This window comes from Procambarus clarkii, chromosome 36 (assembly GCF_040958095.1).
Source record: "Procambarus clarkii isolate CNS0578487 chromosome 36, FALCON_Pclarkii_2.0, whole genome shotgun sequence".
NCBI lineage: Eukaryota > Metazoa > Arthropoda > Malacostraca > Decapoda > Cambaridae > Procambarus > Procambarus clarkii.
This window is the reverse complement of record NC_091185.1, coordinates 25,080,077-25,088,732: the sequence shown is the minus strand read 5'-3', so window position 1 is coordinate 25,088,732 and position 8,656 is coordinate 25,080,077.

Sequence of the window (8,656 nt, the reverse complement as noted above, 5' to 3'; positions counted from 1 at the left end):
GCAGACTCGTAGGCGTCAAATTCACCCACATTGGCCCAGGCAAAAGGAGAAAAACGCCTCGAGCGCTTGGGACCCGTCTTCACATCTTCACAGCTGGAGGCGGAACCAGAAGCACGGGAAGCGCAGGAAGGGGGGTGTACTTTTGCATGGCGCAAGTCGTCAGCAGCCTCGAGGACAGGGAGACCGGTCCCACCACAGCAGGAGATCCCGCCTGCACATCACTTGCCAGCACAACGGGGACAAGCAGCGGGGACGAAGAAACAGGAGCCACAGGACAAGGCAGAGGGTCAGACGCAGAAGATGGAGGGGCAGGCGCAGCAGACGGAGAAGCTGAAGAAGGTGGAGCACCCAGAACTACAACAGCACCAGGAACGCCATCAACAGCAAGACACCCAACCGAGGATGGCACAACCACCGGCACACCAGCCCCGCCAACTCCGTCCGACATAGGGCGCGGCACCTCAGCCAAGGGCACATCCACAAATTCATCCACTGGTTCCTCCTCCACAGCCAATGGCGGGAAATTTTCCTCACAAAAGAGATTCCCTCGTGGGACGAAAGCCGCCGAGCAGATAGCTAGGTTGCCCGACAAACCCACAGCGAAAGCAGGTGTGAGGCTGACGTGCGTACTAGACTCGGATGTACCCATAAGTTGCACCGAGGACAGGATGTCCGACCGCAGCTGCATCCTCTGAGTGCGGACACATAAGTTTTCCGGAGGAAATCATATTCAATCTGACACTCATGACAGCACCATGCTGCCGGAAGTACCTTCGCAGCAGCTCCTCCGGGAACTCGAGTGGCACACCATGCTCGCTGACGAAGGTAAAGGCACCATTCCAGTCAGAGATAACGACCGTACCAGCAGCGTCCGGCAACGGATCAACCGCCCCTCATAACGGTGCAAAAACTCCCTGTAATCACCCTCGGCAGCAAACTTCACTGTAGCCCGATGGGGAGACACCAACTCCACTCCATAGATCACAGCACATCTACCTGCAGTATGTCACAGATCACCAGCTCCTCCGCCGGATAATCAGCCCTGCCAGTAAACTCCTGGCCCACCAAATGAGCCCGCAAAATGGAGGGAAAGGTAGTCCCCCATCACTCAGGCTACATCAGCAAACCACCAGGGATCCGCCAGCTACCCCAGGCATGCAACGACTGGACAGCAGGTGAGGTGCAACCGCTCGCCACGGTATCCAGTGCGCAACTCCAGTGGTGATGGTGACTGTGGTGATAGTGGCTGTGGTGATGGTGGCTGTGGTGATGGGGCAGTGGTGATGGTGACTGTCGTGATGGTGGCTGTGGTGATGTGGCAGTGGTGATGGTGACTGTCGTGATGGTGGCTGTGGTGACGGTGGCTGTGGTGATGGTGGCTGTGGTGATGGTGGCTGTGGTGATGTGGCAGTGGTGATGGTGACTGTCGTGATGGTGGCTGTGGTGACGGTGGCTGTGGTGATGGTGGCTGTGGTGATGTGGCAGTGGTGATGGTGGCTGTGGTGATGGTGGCTGTGGTGATGGTGGCTGTGGTGATGGTGGCTGTGGTGATGGTGGCTGTGGTGATGTGGCTGTGGTGATGGTGGCTGTGGTGATGGGGCAGTGGTGATGGTGGCTGTGGTGATGTGGCTGTGGTGATGGTGACTGTCGTGATGGTGGCTGTCGTGATGGTGGCTGTGGTGATGGTGGCTGTGGTGATGGTGGCTGTGGTGATGGGGCAGTGGTGATGGTGACTGTCGTGATGGTGACTGTGGTGATGGTGGCTGTGGTGATTGTGGCTGTGGTGATGGGTGCTGTGGTGATGGTGGCAGTGGTGATGGTGACTGTAGTGACAGTGACGGGTGACGGTGGCTGTGGTGATGGTGGCAGTCGTGATGGTGATGTTGGTGATGGTGACAGTGGTAATAGTGGTAGTAGTGGTGATGGTGGCAGTAGTGGTTTGGGTTGTAATAAGTATGACAGAAGTGAGGGTGGTAGGTTGGTGTTTCAGTAGTTGTAGTGGAGGTGGTGGTAGTGGTGATGGTAGTGGTAATGGTGGTGGTCGAAAAGGGAATAGTAGTAGGTGAACTAAAATAGTGGTGCTGGTGGTACAAGAAGCTTGTGTTTTTGTTTTGTGTAATGGTGTTGAGAAATTTTGGTTGAAGTTGTGGCAAGGGATAACACTATTGGGGATGGAGGCAGGAATAGTGATGGAAAGTGCTTTAAATGAACTATGATGGTTAGAGTGGTAAGCATAGTTTTTGTGGTAGGATTTGAGATGGTGGTGATGGGTATGGCAAAAGTAGTGGTGGTGGTGGATGTAGAAGTGGTGGTGGTGGTAATAGATGTAGAGGTGGTGGTGGTAGATGTAGAGGTGATGGTGGTGGTGGTGGTGGTGGATATTGAGGTGATGGTGGTGGTGGTGGATGTAGAAGTGGTGGTGGTGGTGGTGGTGGTGGTGGATATTGAGGTGATGGTGGTGGTGGTGGATGTAGAAGTGGTGGTGGTGGTAAATTCCACCATACTAATATATAATCAAGGATTTCGCTGCTCGGCAGTCAGGGGGAAGAGGCTGTGTTTACCATCGCTCCTCAGTAATGGCCCAGTGCTGGTTTGGGCGGAATACTGGTGGTGGTTTTACATGGGCCTCCGGCCTGGCGGCCCGGCAGGATGGAGTTGCAACTGCCGCCTATGAAGCGCGTGCTCAAGTTTGATCTGACTTCCTCCGGTCTACTGGACTATCTGGTGCTTGAAGTGACTCTGCTGGATGTGCTGTGTGTGAATGTCGCAGACGTGTGTGGCGTGCAGCTAGCCGACGACCGTCGAGCGTTGGTTAAGCTGTCTGACGCTGCTGTGTTCCTGAATGTTGTTCAGCATTTTGAAGGGTATGCTGCCCCTTTGCCTGGTGATGCGGGGACGGTCTGTGTGTCTGACTTGAGCGTGCAGGTGAAGTATGTAGTGGTGCTGGAAATCCCCCTTTGAGTTCCCGGAGGGTCTGCTCAGCAGGTTCTTTGGGAGGTATGGGAGTGTCCTGGCCTGTCAGGCGAATGTGCTCAAATTTGGACGTCTCCAGAGCGCCCTGGTTGGTATGCGTACGATTGGTACACACTTCTGAATAACCCTGAGGTTCTGCTCGATTGTCCTGTGGGGTTGGGTGACCCCTCTGCGCGTCCTGTGGCAGGTCGCCCACTGGATGTGGTGGACCCTGCTGCTGCTGTGCCAGTCATTTCCGGTATCTGTGGGCTCCCCTAGTGTGGTCGGGTGTGCCATAGTTTCGCATGTGGAGGTGCATCCTTCTGCGGTTGACAGCGCCGTTGGTGCTGTCAACCATGACTTGGACCTGTGTTGTCACCTGTGTGTGCTATCGCGAGGGATTCTGGTGCGACTGGTACTGTGTGTACTACTGCCTCAGTTGTAGGTCCTATATAGAGGATGCTGTGTCTTCAGAAGGGGTTTGCCCCTCTTGTCGTCCTCAAGCCTCTGCGATGCCGGATCGGTCAATTTGTCCCCCAATTCCTTCAGGAACTTCAATGCACATTTTCCCCTCGAACCGAGGGGTCCCTGAACCGATAGGAACAAAGCTGTTGCAGTGTGCCAGACCTCTGTATATGATAATTTTTTGTGATTCCCTGAAAGAAGCAGCACCAGCCCCTTCACATGTGCTGTAGTGTAGGTAGGTACTGGCCAATGTGACAGTGCATGTGTAGTGCTACACCACTTGCTTACCATCCTTCCAAGGAAGCAAGGTGACCCCATCTGGGCACTTCAGAGGTTCGTTGGGTCTGAATAAGTGTGGTTCCCTTTGTCCTGGCCAACGGGCCGTGGCAAGGCTCCTCTTGATGATGTCATTGACTTCTTCATGTCGTGCAATCTTACCCTGTGATTTACGGCACACTAGATCATGAAGACCATTTTGGTCTACCATTGCAGTTCTGCAGATGCACTTATGTTCGGTGAGGATGCGGGTGGCAAAGCAAAGGGCAACTCCAATGCGGAGTGTCATGATTGAGGCGAGTTCCCAGGGCTGCATTGGGCACAGCAAATAAAATATCCCCGGCATGGGGTGCTGTTACCTATAGGAGGCGGGCTTTGTTTTCAGCATCTGCATTTTCAAGCATTGTTGAGGCAGTTTTTTCCATTATGGGGCTATCCCAGTGGGCCTGCTAGTGGTCTTTAGGGGCTTGTGTCAGGGTAGAGGGTGTGTAATAGTTTCCCATTGTCTGGCTACTTCGGTGAACTTTTGATCATGAGTTCCCGCTATGTTCTCATACGCTCTGGTAGGATCTGCCCTACTAATTCATTGGTTGCCTTACATGAGGATAAGACTGCTGGAAGTGCTACCTCAGTTGTCTTTCGAATGCCTATCCCTCCAAATCTCACTGGGAATGTTGCTTGGTCCCACTGTCTGTCTTCTAAATCTAGGTTGAGCGCCTTCCTGAATATTGACCTGAGGAGCTCATCATATTGACTTAGAAGTGGGTTGCCAAAAGTGGGTGCACACCTTGAAAAGTAGGTTAGCCTGGGCAAGGAAAGGCACTTTGTGAGAAGGTAGAGGACATCATGGGACTCCAAGTCCCTAATTCTCTCTTCCATCCTCTTTAGGCCGTTAAATTTTTCGTCAAGGGCTGCAGTAAATAGCATTGTGGCCCAGAGGTGCTCCAAGTAGTGTGCTGTCGGTGGGTTCAATGGCCTAGGCTTCTGGTAAAACTGATTTCACTGCACTCTGCTCACAGCTCTGATATAAACACAACAGTGCACGCCTCTGAGCGCTTAGACGCCGGTCACAGTCCCACACTCGCGTATGAGTATCCATATATATTATGGGATTAATAATTTACGTCTTGACGATTATTTTGAGAAAAAGTTATTTTATAGGATTAATATAATGATGATTTAACGATGATTAAGTATGATTTCGAAATGATTAAATTTTTAGTTAAGAGTTTTAAATGACGACATTGACCGTCAAACCATGTTGACCAAGCAGTTTGTTAGTGCATGGTTATGGTCTATGAAACTTCTGGACTGCAGGCATACCGAGGCCTAAGTGACCTCAGTAGTGTAGGCATCGATATATGATTTTAGGATGTATGGTGCAGAATGTATAATGTATACATACATCATTTCATTGAGTATATATTTTGTTTTTCTTTTTATTTGTAAAACAGTTATTTACAAGATAAAAGGCACCAAAGTACCAAAACACAGCAACACCACGGTAGCACACGAACATATAACAGATGAGCCCCGCTCCTGTGCCAGGTAAATCCACTGCGGGCTCACCATAGCCCGTGCTACTTGGAAATTTTATTCCGAGTAGCTGAATCTAAAACAACAACATATAACAGAGAACATTCGAAATAACACAGAAACACTGCGCACAGAGCAATACAGTACAAAAATGCAAGCACAACACATCAACATCACAAGATAACAATACAAGCAAAGGAAAATAACCACACCACCCAGACGGGTAGTGCCAAATAGTACACATTGATGAAAATAACCAATTCAAAAATCATCAATATAGAGAGAATCATACGTACAAACCAACAAACACACACAACAAACCACCGGGACCAGGGAACCGGCACACACGCACACCACACAAACGGCAATACACACGCAAACACACTATGCAACACAGCAACACAACACACAAACCCGACCCCCAAAAGTGGAGGACGGGCCCAAGCTCCAAAACAGAAAAAACACATCACACACTCACAAAGCAACAGGAGAGACACATACACGCAACACAGCTGTGTGGACACACCCAAAATATAAAATAGAACGAAATACGGCCGTTACACAAAAGTAAAAGGTAATCAACCGAAAAGTACAGAGTACACACAAATACAGCGCACCCCGAGGCCCCGCCACACCACAAAAGCACATTGTAAGTAATATAAAAGTACAAAGCTTCCGAACAGATATCATAGCATGAAAATACCACAAGTACGCACACCAACACAAAAAACTTGCAACACAACCAGATATAACAGCACAACCCAACACATACAAAGACCCACACCCCAAAAAAGAAAACACAAGCTCCCTCACGCAAACCCAGACACACACGAACCTCCCAAAACAAAAGTTTGTTTGCCACAAGAGGCAAACACAACACAGAGAGCAGACACAAACACTCTCACAACCACACCCCCCATGAACCCACCACCTACACTAAAGAAACAACCCTGACATACTCGCCCATAAACCAAGCCGCAAACACCCTAGGAAAAGACCACCACAACCACTACAAAGTATAAGACTGATGCCCCAGCAGAAACCTAAAATCCTCCCTACCCCACATTCTTCCATCCTACCAGCCCATAAACAAAAAATATAGTAGCCCCACTAAAACCAGGAGCGTGTTCCGAACCTACCTTGAGCCCCGAGGAAACGATAAAAAAAAACATGAAACGCAACAAATAGACTATACACCCTCGGACCACACAATGCCTCGATGGTGTCCCGCATCCAGTCCACCAAACGCTGAACCCGCTCAATTGAGACTCACACTTCCCACAATGTACACAACCGTTAGAGGCGACCAAACCCAACATAAATAACCGCCCATTCGTGGGCAAAGACTCATGCAAGTAACGAAACACCAACTCAGGTGTCCTAGGAGCATTACACGGCCCAGGCACCGTCTCCCAAACGCCCCCTTCCCCAGTCGAAACTAGGGTACAACTTCTGACCTGGGAGCTTCCCAAAGAGGCAAGCGCCCTATATACCTCCCTACAACCAAACGACTGAAACCACGGGGACCAACAAAGTGCCTGAAGAATTATCATCACCTACGAGTACATCGGAGGAGTAAACAGGGCCACCTCCCGACAATGATCCAACTCAAAAAATAACGAAACTTCATGGAACAATAGAACAAACCCAGTGAGTTTAATCCACACCCATAACTCTAAACCCCTACGAACCGACTCCCAGAACAAAACTAACAACTTCACATAAGCATCCTGAATACCATTCCCACCCTCCATCACCGGCAGACACAACAAAGACCAATGAATGGGATGATACCGGCAACACCATACATCACACTCTATAGAGCGAGCCCGTCGCCGATCCAACGGAAAACACTGAATAACAAATTAGACTCGCGACAGAACCTTACACGACACAACGAGCACCCTCTGATAAAGAGTCAGCGCTAGCTTTTGACAGCATCCCCCACAGCCACGCCCACCGCCCACAAGTACGGCCTCCCAACCATTCCCCACTCCACCGTCCCCTCGACCTCCCCACCATTCCCCACTCCACCATCCCTTCTTCCTTAACACCATGCCCCACTCCCCTGTCCCTTTGTCTTCCCCACCATTCTCCTTTCCCCCCATCCCCTCGTTCCTACCATCCCAAACTTCCCCGTCCCCTTGTCCTTCCCCACCATTACTCCCCTCCCTTGTCCTCTCATTCTCCCCTACCATCTCTCACTTCCGTTCCCTAGTCATCCCCACCATTCTCCACTCCCTCGTCTGATGCCTTCCCAAATGGTCTGATGTTCCCATCAGAAAACTGGGAACATCAAGTGATCTGATGATCCCATCACTGAAAAATATGAAAAAAAGTTACAAAATGAAATGAAAAAAAAATAAAAAATATAAAAATAAACTATACTCGTTAAATGTATGGTAAACAACACAGCTCAATTCCAACACAATTTACAAGAAATAATTACATCAAAGTGAAAATAATTCAAAATCTATGAAAATTCAATTTATCAATATAATCAGAAGCAATGAAATGGAATTGCAACATATTTAGTATAGCATGTGTGTTGCTCTTAAATGCAACAGATGGCGCTGTTTTTCAAGAAAAGCATAGTTTTACCTGTCACAGGTGTGGCATCTATACTTATACTTACGAAATGAACGGTATGGTAAACAACACAGCTCAATTCCAACACAATGTCACACAAAATAATTCAATAAAAAATATAATAAATCGAAATCAATTAAAATAAAATTTATCAATGCAATCAGAAACATTGAAATGGAATTCATGATCTATTTAGTATAGTGTGCATGTTGTTATTATGTGCAACAGATGGCGCTGTTTTTCTAAAACGCATGTTTTTATTTGACACAGGGGTGGCATCTATATAGTAGGTATATAAAACCACTCCACTATTCGAATGCAACGTTGTATCAAAATTTCAAAGCAATCGGTGAAGAACTTTCGGAGATTACAACATATGTTGTTCTTACGTCCAACGATGGAGCTGTTTAAAAAAAAAAAAACGTTTTTTGCTGTCACAGGTGAGCCATGTATATAGTAGATATACAAAAAGACGTGCCTACTCGAATGCAATGTTGTGTCAAAATTTCAAAGCAATCGGTAAAGAGGTTTCGAAAATTTTCCTCACATGAAAAACACAGTTTTTCAGAAAAAGCATGTTTTTTTACCGTCACAAACGTGACATTTATATAGTATGTATATAAAAACCTGGCCGGATGCGAGTGGAACGTTGTGTGAAATTTTCAAAGCAATCGGTGAAAAACTTTCGGAGATTAGCGATTTTGAACAAGCGAACATTTCATTTTTATTTATATAGATATGTCGTACCTAGTAGCCAGAACGCACTTCTCGGCCGACTATGCAAACCCCGATTTGCCTAATAGGCCGAGTGATTTTCTTTATTTGCAATAAATTGCTT